This window comes from Schistocerca piceifrons, chromosome X, assembly GCF_021461385.2.
Source record: "Schistocerca piceifrons isolate TAMUIC-IGC-003096 chromosome X, iqSchPice1.1, whole genome shotgun sequence".
Lineage (NCBI taxonomy): Eukaryota > Metazoa > Arthropoda > Insecta > Orthoptera > Acrididae > Schistocerca > Schistocerca piceifrons.
The window spans coordinates 365,081,579-365,097,868 of record NC_060149.1 but is presented as its reverse complement, the minus strand read 5'-3'; the positions used below and the strand labels follow the sequence as shown (position 1 = coordinate 365,097,868).

At 36.3% G+C, this 16,290-nt stretch overlaps 1 protein-coding gene across 1 annotated transcript in view; it reads right to left on the bottom strand.

Annotated features, from left to right (window-relative positions):
• The window catches only part of LOC124721980 (catenin delta-2), a 193,089-nt gene extending 178,114 nt beyond the window's left edge, over positions 1-14,975 (bottom strand). Inside the window, 1 exon segment of the mRNA XM_047247147.1 lies at positions 14,397-14,975. The gene's annotated coding sequence lies outside the window, so the exon portion shown is untranslated.
• Positions 14,976-16,290: the final 1,315 nt, after the last annotated feature.

The window sequence follows — 16,290 nt, the reverse complement described above, 5'->3', positions numbered from 1 at the left end:
AATATAAGGACACAAAAATTGAGAGTACTGCAAAGTCAGAAGTAGGTATAATGCTTTTATTGCATTTGACCAAACTGCAAGAAAAATCATAATTGTTACAGTGACAACACATTGAAATAAAGCAAGTTGTATCTTGTCAACTCAGAAAACCAACACTACTGATTTCAATGGTTTTTATTTCCTGACACTTCAGTCATCAATAATATATTCTCCTTCACTATTTACAACAGCCTGCAACACTGGGATAACGTTTTGATTCAGTGACTGTAGAAATCACCTGGTTTTGAGGCAAAGAACTCATCGAGCCATGTTCAGAGCGAATCTTCATCCACAAAAAAAATTCCTTGAAATTAATGTGTTAGAGAGAGGAAAAGTTGAAAATCTGAGGGTGTAAGATCAGGTGAATAAGATGGGTGCAGAATGACTTCCCAACCCAACTCCTGTATAGTTTTTTTTTTGTCAGTCTAGCAGAATGCAGGCCAGTATTATCATGGAGTAGCATCACTCTGTGCAGTCTTCCTGGTCGCTGCTCTTGGACATTGTCTGCAAGATGTCTTGGTTGTTGACAGTAAATGTCAGCAGTGATGGTTACATCTCAGGGAAGCAATGCGTAGTACAACACACCATCGCTGTTCCACCAGATGCTTAATATTATCTTTTGTGGATGCACACAGGTCTTTGTAGGGGAAGTTGCTGCTTTGTTTGGACTCAACCATTCCTCTCTTTTCCTTATGTTAGCACAAAGACACAGTAATGTTACAGGATAGGAATGGTTGGTGGTGTTCATGAGTCAATCGACAGCGAGCTACATATGGCCACCTGCTGATTTTTGTGATTTTGGCTTACAATTTCTCCACATGGCACTCCACTATTTAGTGTTCACAGCTCCACACATTACCTCCAAATGATAAATTTGACAATATGTAAACTCAAACAGCAACAGTGAACTACAGATAAAAAATGGCAACTGATAAGCAACCCCCGTAGCAACTGAAATACCAGTATGCAAATCAAACACACAACCAACTTACACACCAACCTAATAAATAGTGGCAATCAATAGTGTAAACGGATCTGTGTTCTTTCACAAAGCTAACACATCAAAATTGGTTGAATAATGTAAGAAAATCGCAGCTTCTCTCAAAATTATTTCCCTATGTACTGAGCATAATGCCCACTGACAATCAGTTTAAGAATGACAAGCATTGATAAAATACAATAAATCTTTCTTCATGTCAAATACGCTGAACTTTTAGTTGTGCTACTTTTAAAGTTGTCAACAATTCTTACTTCTTGTTTCATAGTTTTTCCCTTCATCACTTGAAGAACAGGAATATGGTTTCCAATGGAAAAAAGCAGCAATACCTAATTTTGCAGATTTCTCGCAGATTAAAACTGTATGGCAGACCAAGACTCAAGCCTGGAACCTTTGCCTTTCACAAGCAAGTACTCCACCAAATGAGTTATGCTTGCACAACTCACAACCTGCCTTCACAACTTTACTTCAGCCAACACCTAATCCTCTGCCTTCCAAACTTCACAGAAGTTCTGTACACCCTGTGAGGCCAGCAGTCCTAGTAGAAAGGATACTGTGGAGGTATGGCTTAGCCACAGACTAGGGGATTAGGTGTTGTAACTGTCAGATGGCTTGAAACTACAAACAGCAATACCTTTCACTAAAACATATATTTTAGTTTGGATGCAAATAGCATTGGCAGTGGTTGTAAGGCCTTCATTAACTGTAAATAGTAATTTTGAAGCTTATGATTTCTATTGTACATATCTGAGTATTTTTTAAATTAAAAAATTATTTTATGTTGTTTAAATCCACAAAAGTCATTACAATCAGTTAGGGATCCTTTGAACTATGGGGCTACTGCGAACAATACATGAAAAAATTCAACACTTTATTTATCGATGACAGAAGCAACTACAAAAAGTATCTAACCACCTTTTTTGACTCCTGTTTGATTATAAACCAGTCTTATTGCTATGAAATTATTCAGGAATTCTCTCTCACTTGCCAAAAATCTCACTGTGTGTGTCTCCTACTTTTAAGTTGCAGGACCAAACAGTAAAAAGTTTGAATTCTGAATTTAGCTGATTTGTACTTCAATTTTTTTTCCCTACTAAATACTTTACTGTGTTAGAAGTCAATTTTAAAGGTACACATTTTTAATTTTTTTCTTTTTGTATTGTAGCGCTAATTTTTATAAGTTATTCATGGGCAGACCATGGACATAAGGGTTCAGCTAATGTTCAAAACAAAATATTTTGGCTACGATTTGTAAACAAATTACTTTTTTTCTACAGTCTTCTGAAGATTGTGGTACAAGCATTTAACATTTGCTGGTGTTATTAAAAGCTGGCTCTTTTTTAAAAAGTACAATTTTTTACGTCCTTTGAAGCAAAGACCTTTTTTTTGTGTTACACACATGCCCTTGGCTACTTACGTAGTGATTTTTTTAACTCTTCCTAGAAATTATTTCAGTGTGATTTCTTAAAAAGCCGATGCAAAATTTTAAAGGTGTAATCACAGTAAGTTCCTCAGCACCTTCAAATATTGTCAAACCTTGTTTTTCCCCCCTTTGTGGGTTGTATTCTGCAAGTAATACTCATGGTGGGGCTTAGAAGGCACAATTTTCATTCTTTTGTGGTAAAAATTATGAAGATACTGCACATCCATAATAGATACAATATAAATAGAACTTAATTATATGCTGGCATTAATTGAATCCTAATTAAAACATTACAGATTATTATAAACTTTTTAGTTCCAATGGACAGATTCTACTCTCCCCCCTCCCTCTCCCAAACCTACAGTCACATGTACATAACAATGTAAACAGGAATATAGTGTCTGCAGTATTGGGATTGCAAGAGACTATTCATGGTTAAAAATGCATTTAGTCCTCAATTAGTATTGTTTGTAAATAAAACAACATGTGGCATAAAATATAGGTAAGTTGTATTCCAACACACTATTTTGTTCTTAATTTATCTCCTACCTAAATTTCATCATTGTTGTTCTACATACAGGTATTTGTTTACACATACTATCAAAACAATACTTCATGATGTTTTCATAGTCAAAGATACCTGCGCTTACTGGACTGCTCATTTTTCCCTTAAATGTAGGATGTCTCCATCAAATAAATACACAAGAGAAACCATTCTTGGATAACACATTAAGTCTGATGGAGTCCACGTGTAGCATAACATAACCCACACACATTCACCAATATTATATGGTCCTCATAAAATATGAGTCCATCTAACACATTACTGATTTATTACATCTAGCCACATTTCCCAGAAACTTGACTTTTTTCAAAATCTCCTGCGAATTACCACAAACATGTTACAATGACAAAACAAGTGATAAGTGAACAAGTGCAAGACAAACCACATGGAGATTTCCAGTTAAGGAGCATGAAGTGAATGCAAATAAGTAGTATGAATATTAGGGGTGACATATATAATAAAAACTTTTTGCTGAAAGGCATATTACAGTAAGAAATGCTATTCACTAAGACGAGCAAGAGAGTCCACTCATCCATGCAACAATGATTAAGAATGAATAGCAACGAAAGTACATCTCCTAAATGCAATACAATAAATACTGAAATATGTAATGGGAAAATATGATTATTAGAAAAACCATACAGTATGTAATGGAATAACTATGCCATCTCTCATCTCTAGTTAAGACTTCATTTATACAGAACAAAATACAGGAATAACTGGTACATAATATCAACTACAGTTTTGTGGGAAGAAATGAAAAGGAAAGTGTAATGTGTGTATGGTAACAGTACTTCACCTAACTATCTGTTTTAGTGGAACACTCTGCCATTTTTTTCTGTAAAAGACCTCAAAGCCCAAGAAGCTAGTTATAAAATGAGTAAGTTTTGTTGGTGTATTCCTGTCTGCCTCAAGACTCTTCTAGCTTTACACCAAACATTCCATTTTTTCACCTTACAATTTAAAACTACACATATTGCGTAAATAATGAATCAGAATAAAAAAGACTTTCCTTGTATGAAACAGAATTACAGACTAAATACTTTATGACTGGATTTCACAGAAACCTGGTGAAAACTACCACCCTTAATGAACAGTTATACAACATTTTACAAACCTAACACAAAAAATTAATGTAAGTCACTACCCTAAGATACAATCTACAGTAAAACACCGTACTATTTTAACAAATTACTTACAATAAATAGGTCTAATCAGCAAAGACTAGAAAAACAGCTTGGGGGACTATTTCAACCTATGCTATTCCAGTGTAAAAAACAGCCACATTATAATATGATACCGTGTGAATCAATGTGTTCACGAAGTGACTAGATTCTACGGCACCTTTAAATAAATAAATAAAAATTGCTTCCAAGCTTTCCACAAAATATAAACTCATATCTTACCTATCTAGCGCTTTCATGTCAAAAATAAAAAGGAAATTACTTTATTCTTCATATTTACATTCACTAATAACACACAGGTGTGAGAGTGGTGGTCTAGTAGCAAAATGCCAGACTTTGACTCTGGAAGATACCACATTCAATCCCAGTATGAGTCAGAAATTTTCCTCATTCTAGTCCCTCCAGGATTGTCCCAGGTCTACTTCAGCCTACAATCAAACTGAGTACTCGAGCTGGGATTAGTCCTGAGGATAAAAGTGGTCGGGGTAATGGGCTTGTCACATTCTCCCTCCTCGTGCTGTGGCGAACAAAAGCGTGCACTGTACTTTCTGCCAGGCCAGAAGACAGCCCACGTTTTGTGTGCCACTGACAGTATCTATTAATAAAACACACAATATTTTTTTTGGAAAATTTACTGTGACAACATTTTTAAAAGTAACTGTGTTATTAGAATTTTATCTGGTGTTAGTTTTAGAACAATCTGCAGACACCTCTGCGAAATTATTTTGTCAAAGTCTGAAGGTGCCACCCCTCCTAACCCATTGAACTTTTTGTTGTGGTGACTGACTGGTTGCAAATACAAAATAAAGAGTTTAGTTGTAACAAGTTGATCTGCAACATAACTCAAGGTCTATGCTACTTTTATATTAGTTTGATCCAGAAGTTTGTAGCATTTTTGTTTTGCATGTTGGTCTTTCCATTTCTATGGGTTTATATATCAATTGTCAGTTTTTATTTGTAGTTCATGGTCGCTATTTGAGTTTACATATTGTCAATTTTATCATCTGAGGATAATGTATGGAGCTATAGATGCTAGAATATGTAGTGCCAAGCAGATAAATCTGAACATTTCTGACATATTCTTCTGTTTGAGTTGGGGGGGGGGGGGGGGGAGTGACAGCAGCAGAGGCAGCCAGAAACATTTGCGCCATGTGTGGGGCTAATGCCATTGGATATAGGATGACATGAAAATGGTTTTGAGGAGAATCATTTTGACATTAATGACTTTACACATTCAGGAAGACCTTTGAGGTTTGAAGATCGTTTATGCACATTAATCCACAATTATCCATGTCAGTGTACTCAAGAACTCGCAAATTTGATGAACTGTGATCATTTCACCATTGTTTGAAATTTGCTCCAACGAGGAATGTTCAAAAATCAAGTGTATTGATACTGCATGCTCTAAACCAAAATCACGAAGATCAATGGGTGGCCATATGTGCACCTCTGCTTGCTCGTCATCAATGAGCTCAGGACAACACCAACCATTTCTATCCTGTATCATTATTGGTGACAAGAAATGGTGTCTTTATGCTAGAATCAGGAAAAGAAAGGAATGGTTTAGTCCAAACAACACAAAAATTCCCTTTACAAAGATCTGCATGCACTCCCAAAAGATAACATTATGCATGTGGTAGAACAGCTACAGTGTGGTGTACTACGAATTGCTTCCCAGAGTTGTTCCCATCACTAATGACATTTATCATCAACAACTGAGACATCTTGCAGAAACAATCCAAGAACAATGATCAAGAAGACTGCATGAAGTGAGGCTACTCCACAATAATGCACGCCCATGTTCTGCTAGGCATACAAAAACACGGGTCTAGTGTAGCAGGGGATACAACCCGTCGGCTTTGGACAATGACGTCACAAGTCGCCAGAGAGCAGTTTACCATTTTCGCTTTTGCTGTTATGTTTCAGTTTCGTTTTTTTACTGATTGCTTAATAAAGTGGATCTGTTTATTCTATCTCGTGAGATTTTTTTTAAAAAAGCCAAAAAACACTTATCAGCTACTGAAGGGAGCTACAACACTAAGAAGAATCGCTTCTCGTTTGGCGACTTGTGACGTCATTGTCCAAAGCCGACGGGTTGTATCCTCTGCTACACTAGTCCCCAAAAACACTATACACAAGCTGAGTTGGGCAGTCATTCTGCACCCATCTTATTCATCTCATCTTGCACCCTCATATTTTCATCTTTTCCACACTCTATCGAACAACCTTTAAGGAACATCCTTTCCAGATGAAAATATGCTCCAATGCGTTCTTTGCCTCAAAACCACACGATTTCTACAGATGTGGAATAAAAAAGTTCCCCAGCATTGGCAGTCTGTTGTTAACAGTGAAGGAGATTATATTATTGATGACTGAAATCTCTATTATGTGTACCTGTTGTGTTTACTGATCTTATGGAAAAAGGCTGCAAACTTATGCACCAACCAAATATTTAACAATCTTTTCATTATAATAATTTACAAACACTGTGTTACATTTAAAAGACCAATCCCTTGCAAGTTTTTTGTGTGTAATGTGTACATACATCATACATAAATTAATAAAAGTACAAGAGGTTATCACTTGCCAAAAACTTTTGACACCCTTGTCACAATGCACTTATCCATTAATGTCTTTATCTTTGAAAACATTTATATTTTTCAAGAAATAATGCAATAAATGGTCATAATAATCATGCCAAAGCACCATCAACAAATCATACAAGACTAGAGGAGTACACATGCATTTCAAAAATGCACATGCATGTTAAAAGTCTTATGAGTAATATAGTGAAGTTTAATGTTTAACTGTTGGATAACTCATTTGACTCTAGTGAAGAGTAACTTTAAACAGAATCCTGATTTGGGGATCAGAAATGTTTGGAAATAATTTTCAAAGCTTCTGTCACACCATGTGGTAACTACCTAAACAAATATATGTAACCATCAATTTGCACGTTTAATTTTAACAACAGAGACTGCAGAAATTTTGCCTCGGCAGCAAAATATAGGAAAATGGTGAGAAAACTTGATTAAACAAAATAATTGCAGTACAGCTGCAACACTGTGGAATGTGAAACCACACTGGAAATAGTTACCACAGAGAAAGAATATGTATGTATGAATGTAAGAAGTTAAAAACATAAAATGACAGAAACAGTGCTTTACTATTCATGGTATGGTATGATGTACTATCCTACTGAGTCGTCCTGATACATGCGAGCAGCAGCCCAAGTTAACCATGACATTTGAATAATGGAATACCGCTTTCACAAAGTTTCACACTGAATGGTAGAAAAAAATTCATCTCAACATTGTTTCTCAAGCAATCCTACAATGCAGATACTTATGAACATAGACAATATACAGGGTGTTCCACTTATCTTGACCACAGGAAACGACTTTTTATCAAACATAAAATAAAAAAAATTACTAAGCAAATGAAACAGAGGTAAAAACTTTAACAACCAAGATCGCTAATTATAATGACTGGTTTCGGCAAATCGAGTTGCCACCATTGGATCGGTAAGGTTGGTTGGTTGGTTAGTTGGTTGGTTGAGTGTTCCATTGATCAATCACATGGTACGGTAGCTGTTATGATGTGGAATGTGTCAAGTGCACAAGAAATGCACATATGAAACAAAATTTTTTAATATATATAACAATACAGAGTTAAAGATTAATATTTGGATTATTTAACCCATTCCCTCAAATGGCACAAAATGCATATACTATATTTATAGATTGATTTATTCCTATTCAAGAATTCATCTATGGTATAGAAGGAGTAGTCAAAGAGATACGATTTCAATTTATTTTTGAAGCTATTACTGCTATCTGTCAGACACCTTATTTCATCGGGTAATTTGTTGAAAATTTTTATAGCAGCATATTTTACCCCTTTCTGTGCCAAAGATCGGTTGAGCAAAGGATGGTGTAAGTCTTTCTTTTTTCTGGTATTATAATCATGAATGTCACTGTTGTTTTTAAACTGGTCCATGTTGTTGAGAACAAATATCATTAGTGAGTAGATGTTTTTGAGGCTGTTGTAAGAGTTCCCAATCTTTTAAAAACATGCCTACAGGATGTGTGACTATGAACCCCACACATTATTCTAACCACTTTCTTTTGAGCAGTGAATACTTTTTGTCTAAATGTTGAGTTACCTCAAAATATTATTCCGTATGACATTAGAAAGTGAAAGTACGCACAGTATGTTAGCTTACTAATTTCTATATCCTCAAAATTGCCAATTATTCTGACTGGAAAAGTTGCTGAACCTAGTCGCTTTAGGAGATCCAAAATATGAATTTTCTAATTAAGATTCTCATCTATATGTACACCCAAAAACTTGGTATGCTCTACCCTGTCTACTGACTTCTGTTGATGTGTTATATTTATTGAAGGAACTGTACATTTTGCAGCAGAAAATTGGATGTACTGTGTTTTTTCAAAGTTTAGAGCAAGCCCATTTGCAGAAAACCAAGTAAAGACTTTTCCAAAGACCGTATTTGTATCATTTTTCAATTTGGCTTTCTTTTACAGGATTAATAATGATGCTTGTATCATTAGCAAACAGTGTCAGTTCAGCTTCCTGTTTCAGACAGGAAGGGAGGTCATTCACATAGATCAAGAACAGAAGGGGACCCATGATTGAACCTTATGGAACACCTAATGTAATTTCACTCCAGTTATACGAAGTGGCAAAATTTATTTAAATCACTTGACCTATATAAGGAAACTTTTTGCTTACTGTTCTGCAGGTATGGCTTAAACCACTCATATGCTATGCCATTTACACCATAGAATTGTAATTTCTGTAACATAATGTTACAGATCACAAATTACAAGCATAATCAGGTCTGATATATTTAGGCGGAGATCATACTTTCAAGAAATGGATGTATACAGCATAGTTTATGTATATGCAGCATATCTCCACACAATATATTGTGTCAAGACATGACATTCCAGGAACACAAAGTAAGTAATACATCGCCATGTCAGAAATAAAACAAGATTTGCATAAAACTTCATATGACATCATATTCAAATCGCACCAACTGCCCAAGGTCATAGTCACATAACAGATGAAAGCAGACAGAGAACAACAAGGCAAGGCAAAGATGTTACGAGCTACCAGCAGGTAGTACTGCTGGAGAAACACATTAGGTTACTCTGAGCTACCAGTAGCATGGCCAAGTCTTGCTCCTACTCCTCCCTCACCCTTCCTATTAGCTCATCCTACCAGTGACAAAATCATTTTTCCTTACCCACACCATTCAGATGTAAGCCAGCACCTACTGGCCTGTACTTCCTCCACGCCCCATGATCTGTAAACTGCAGTCAGAGTGACTTGACCAAGCCATTTTCTTTTCCCCAGTTCGTTCCTTGCCACGGCATAATTTGGAACCAACTTGTGCACACCCTAAGCGAACCCTGCTGTCTGTCACATTACCACTCACACACCAGTCCGCACATCTACACAATATCTGGGGACAGCTGACTTGGGCCTGTAGGCCGAATTTTCACCCACATCACTTAACACACCTTCCTGCAGGTCAACGGGAAATTTTGCAGGCAGCAAAGATGGGCATCTTTCATGTAGATTCTGTATTCTGGAACTGTGTGGTTGAAACTCAGATATTCTTACAGTGATTTTAAAATCAACAAAGCAGACTGATTGTTGAAAATACCCTTTAATTTACTGAGTGTGGAAGAGAAGCTGAAAATCAATCGGTCAGGTGCAAATCAAAACTTTCTGCAATACATGGTTCTGCAAAAAAATCAGGGTTAACATTGAATGAAGACAAACAAAACTTATTTTGCTCCAAATGTGTGTTATTTGGTGGTGAAAAAATGTGGACAACAGTCTACTGTAAGCATCTAAATCATTTAAGAGACTGAATTACATTCAGAAATTGCTAGCAAATGCAAATTGTTTGACACCACTAACGTTGCTGCTGAGATTGATTCAGAATATAAAATGTCAATTCCAAAACATAATTAGTTACAAAGAATACACACATGTTAACCAGAATAATACAGTGCTTAACATTTCGTGGACCTCGTGAGTTTGCACTAAGGGGTCAGCTAACTGTTGCAATTTCTTAGATTTGTTAACTCTTCTATAAAATGATGACAGTAATCCATTTACCCTCCTCAATGCCTCTACAAGAAGAATCAAATACCCTTGTAAACACAACATTTACCCTCCTCAATGCCTCTACAAAAAATAGACCACTCAAACTTCCTACTGTTAAATGTACGTCACGCGTTACACAAAAGGAATTTTTAAACTATATGTATCAAGTTTACATTGAATAACTGATTGCAGGCATTAAGGCTTCCGCTTTTGTTTCTGTACAGGCAGATGAAACAACAGATATTACATGCATAAGTCATGTTTGTCGTAATACCGTGGTAAATTAGTGGGAAGAAACCTGTTGAAAGATTCCGTTCCTTCACTATAAACAACAACAATACAGGTTATATAACTACAATTCAGAACAAATTCATTCTAAAGTTTACTGCCTTGTTATCTGAGCCCCACCAATGAAAATGAACACAAGTTGCCGCTAATAATCCACCTTATCATACCAGACCCAACTCAGTTTGTAACTTGTGATCTATATGCTTTACAGCATTGATTATGGCAACTTAGATTTGCCAAAACCGGACATCACAAATAAAATTATAATTAGACACGTTGGCCGTTGTAGCTTTTACTTCTACACCTGATATTACTCTAGACTGCCCCCAATATTTTAATGATATTAAGCATATATACAAAGCAAACAGCGTTGAGTTAAAAGAGGAATATAAGCCAACAGGATTACATTTTTTGTAACTTAGTTCATTATGAAAATATGATCATTAGTAGTACATTTTTTTTTAACAGCATCCTGTATTTTTTCATTCAGTAATCCATTTACCCTTCTCAATGACTCTACAAAAAGTATCAAATCTCCATGTAAACACACCATTCAATTTAATGAGCAACCCAAATGAGCATCTTTAATACCATTCTGTAATCCATTGTGGGTGCAAAAATGTGTGGAACATTTAAAAATGCTCAAACTGGTGATCACGGACAGTGGTACTGTGCAGTGCAGTGCCACATGGTGAAATGAATTACACAGAAGCACAATATGTTTCTGCATGTTCTCTGGAGCAGTTGGAATATCCCAATAGATGATGTCTTTTACGCATCCGCAGCAGAAAAAGTCTAGAGGACTGAAGTCAGGAGGCTGATCAGACCTCAACAGCCAATCCACTTGGCTTGATGTCTTCAGTTCAGAACACTATGTGCACACAAGGCATTATGCGGTGGACATCCATCATTTTCATACCACTGGTACTTAGCAGAATTTCATCCACAAGACGAGGATGAATTCATGGGAGAAGGTTGGAATATACCCTGCAGTTTGGGTTACCACTGGTGAGATAATAGTCACTAATTGCAGTAAGAAACATCCTATACCAGACATTAACTCTCTGTGGACACTGGTGTTCAACCTGTGTAAGCCACTGGGGGCTTTTGCTAGACTAATAATACATGTTCTTTCTATTTACCTATTCTTTGTTTGGTAAAGAACATTCATCAAAGTTCTGGTTGGCAAATATTTGCTGCTGTGTCCACTGACTTGACTGTACACCATTCCCATGCTACTTTTGGTGAAAGTATGTACAATAAGGATAGAGCTGGTGATGTGTTAGAATGTGACAGATACTTGGTTTAGGAATGCCAATCTCCTGTTTAACCTGTCATGCACTCATGTATGGACTCACTGCAACTGAAGCAAGGTTACCAGCTACGGTGGCTCTGCCTGCGCGAGTTCTACAATTATTGGGTTGCCCTGGGTTCAAATGTTCCATTTCCTAAACCATCACAAGACAAGTAAACACTCGTCAGGAAGGTGGGTTCTTGTCAGGATATCACTCTGTAGAGTTTCTCTGCCCGAATAGCATTATGCCTCCCTTCAGTCACAACAAAATAATAGTACTGATTATGCAGTTCTTAATCAAGTGAGGTCTTCACTGTACACCACATACCATTTAAAAGTACCACAGTTGTGTACTACATATAATCTTATCGTAAATAAGAAAACATTACAGTAATTACCACTCTGGTCTTTGTATATGAGCAGCATTTCTACCGTCTCATCTTGGTGTACATTGTACACACACAAATCTTCAACAAGTGACAGTTCACTATGTGACTGGTGCGCATTTTATATGTATTAATATTTGTCTATTGTCAATTACAGCAAGTGAACCAGTGTACCAGTACAGGAGAGTCAAAGTAAATTTTGTCATACTTTTTGGGTCTAGTGCAGCAGGGGATACAACCCGTCGGCTTTGGACAATGACGTCACAAGTCGCCAGATAGCAGTTTACCATTTTCGCTTTTGCTGTTATGTTTCAGTTTCGTTTTTTTTACTGATTGCTTAATAAAGTGGATCTGTTTATTCTATCTCGTGAGATTTTTTTTTAAAAAAGCCAAAAAACACTTATCAGCCACTGAAGGGAGCTACAACACTAAGAAGAATCGCTTCGCGATTGGCGACTTGTGACGTCAATGTCCAAAGCCGACGGGTTGTATCCCCTGCTGCACTAGTCCCTACTTTTTAATAATACGTTAATGTGAATGGCACACTGTGATAAGTTTTCGAATAGGTCTTGAGAAAAAGTAGTGGGTTACAGAATGAAAACTATATAGGGTGCTACTTGCTACTTTTTAAAAAAAAGACACATAATGCTGTTTGTACTAATATGTTTGTAACAAACATCATTGCAAGAAAGGCAATCATGTTGGTCAATGTCCTCCTGGTAGCTAAACATCATCTGCAGGATTTTTTTTTTTTTATTTTGCTTCCATACAAAAAGTTATTGGGGATGGTTAAGATATATCAGCCATCCTGTACATGTTGGGTACCTCGTGGCACAAAGGTCTGTCCAGCAAACTATACCTATTTCTGTTTTATTTTGATTGAACAGTTATTGTCATTCACAACTATTTCTATTCTTTTCCTTGTGAGTGGTTTGGAACAGTTGGAGGAACATAATTAAAAATGAAACCACAGTAACACACGAGAATAGATTATTATTATTATTATTTTTTAGTCTGGGACCATTACTTTTCAATCATTACTTGTGAAAAATACAGACTGCAGTTTTCGTAACTGTGCTGGGTAAATATTAGTTCCAGTTCCAAACGAAAATATTGTATTTCTTTTAGTTGAAGATTTATGCAGCAGCAGCAGCAGCAACCAGTCTTCTTTTGACATCAGCATTTAGTAGCCTGGGTTTGCTCCACATTACAAATCTGACATGACCGTCAGCATATCCAATTTTATTTTTATTAGAGGTGATATCAGCCAATTAGATCCACACACTAATCCATTTGTTACAATAATGCATTTCTGAATCTAGTTTTTGTCTTCCGAAAGAGAAAACTAAAGTAAGCATACAAGTTCTAAAAACGTGTTTCATACAGATTGGCAACGGAACATAACCAGTAAAGCCTAAGGACAGTAAAAATAATCTTCGTCAAACGTTGCTTACAACAGGCGTAACTAACGTGTACATATTTTTTGCTTTGTTTACAGTAGTGATTACACAGTAACAGAGATTCAGAAAAGAATTTTTACGAGAGAGTCTGGAAAGAATTTTCAAATTCCTAACGTGCAGTTCCTACAAAAATTCTCCGCACTGGAGAACTTGCACCAGTTATTTCGTTCACTCGAGAACTTCACTTATATTACGAAATCTATAGATTCCACATCGTTTGTCGGTGTCCCCTTACATATACATTTACCAAAACAAATAATTAGGCCTATTGTACGTTTTGCATTACATATAACAATACTTTAAAACGTGCAGATACGACTGAATACTTCGATGCCCGTGGTGTAAAATGCATTCCATACAACAAATAACAATTTAATTACCAGTATACGGACCTCAATCCATTTAGAATGTTATTGTTTTTTTTTTCTTATCCCATTTCTAGCTCTTCTGCACACAATTCCCGAAAACATAACCTCGTTATCAGGACATTTAAATTCATAAACAAACAACAAAACACTCTTCGTTCGGTAGTGAAAAGCATATCCGAGGAGCAAAACATCACTTTTTCAACAGTTATATGACAACGGAAATGAACTGTCAAAATAATTAAGCTTACCATTTATCACGGTCATTCTTCTCCCAAATTCGAGCTCTTCATTTTAGCTTCATTACGTCACAGGAATTCACGAAATACACTTCTTCGAATAAAAACACAACAACATGGCATTTCTGTCATTAAATGCTACAAAAACAAAAAATAACCTCACAATCATGAGCACAGTTACGAGATGCAATTTCACTGCACCTTCCCGTTGCGTGGTTTATTTATTTATAAGAGTTTCATTCGGTCGAGACTGTAGTCCCAGTAGCCACAAATGAACGTCGCCATACATTAGAAAAATTAAGTCTTACTTTAACAATACTTCCACCAGAAAACCAGTAACCTTAAGTAGTAAAGAATATCCCCGCAATATCCATTACGTCAGCAGGCTGCTTCGCCCTTTCCTTCCCGTCCGTGCTACCACAGTATTGTAAAACACAGCAGGCGTAAAATCAAAGAGCAATGTTTGGTTTCTGTTATCGCACAATTTTTATGAGTCATAAAAATTTCCATAGTTTTTCTATGATGATTCCGCTGGAAGTGCTAGCTTTCTAAATCCGAATAATCGTTCCACACCCAATGTACAAACGATGATACACCTCTGCCTTGCAGAGAGTATCTTCCATTTGAAATACATGAGCAATTAGGTTACGTTTTTAAAAGTCCAAGGAAAATTACACTAATCTGGAGTAGTTAAATGTATCCTGGTGGTCATAAGTAAATTCTAAATTAAACGGCAGAACTCAAAAGCGCACGAAGATTATTTTAAATTTTGGTATTTGAATGCCAGGATTGTAACCCAAGACAAAGTTGCAATTATTGCAAGATTTTAACAGTAATATGTAGAGTCAACTATTTTTTTCTAGTACGACGGAAGATTATTTTCAGATGATTATGTATTAAAGTGATGTATTGTAAAAACGTGGCATTTTCTGTGATAAAGTCAAGCTCAAGTGAATTTTTGCGAACAGGTTACGCGGTGTACAACGTTCAGCAAAAACTAAGTTTGGTACCAGTTGTAGCGAACGCAACGTTGTGAGATATAATTTGATGGCATACTAATCATTTAATATAATGGACTAGTATACATGGAAAAGCACAGAATGAAACTGAGTTTCGTTTATTAATTTCCCATGATATCTAAAAGAACTTGGTTCCCAGTTTAGTAGAGAAGTAAATGATGAACTTGGGCTATAGCAAATAATGTTTGACATAATGACTCTTTGTTACATGAGCTAGAATTTAATGTATGTCGTTAGCTAGTCTTATTGCATCACATAAACAAATGCTAGTATCCACCAAACAAATACGGTCAAGGGGCCACTGTAGAGAATAACTATTCACTGTAACAAAGTTTCTTTCCATTGTGTTACGTCCTATGTTAGTTTAGGATGGGATTGTCGGGTTCAGAGAATGCTGTCATGGCATATCTCACACCAGTCATTAGAAATATCTTCAATACAGTAATATGAATCTGACCTTCTCTACATTACATCGGTAGAAGTAATGTTTACAGTAACTTCTTTAAAATCAAGAAGTGTGCTTCTAAGTTACACAACACGTTAAGTAATTGTATCTGTGTAACCACTCATTTATCACTGGAACATTTCCCGAATGGCTGAAATGTGCTGACATTAAGCATTTTCTGAGAAAGGGGATAACGGAATACCGTTAAGTTTCCACCCAGTTTCATTTTTGGCAGCATTCTAGAAAATTTTAGAAAAGGTAATATATATGTGAGTGCAGGTTTTCAGGCGTATTCCAATTACAAAATATTGTCGGGTGATCAGCCGAGTGGTGGCGTCGCCAAATCGTTTGAATGAGTTTCGTAATTATTGTCTTCAGTCGAAGATGATGGGTACGAAACTCATTCAGACACTGCGACAAGGCGATGCCATCACTCGGCTGA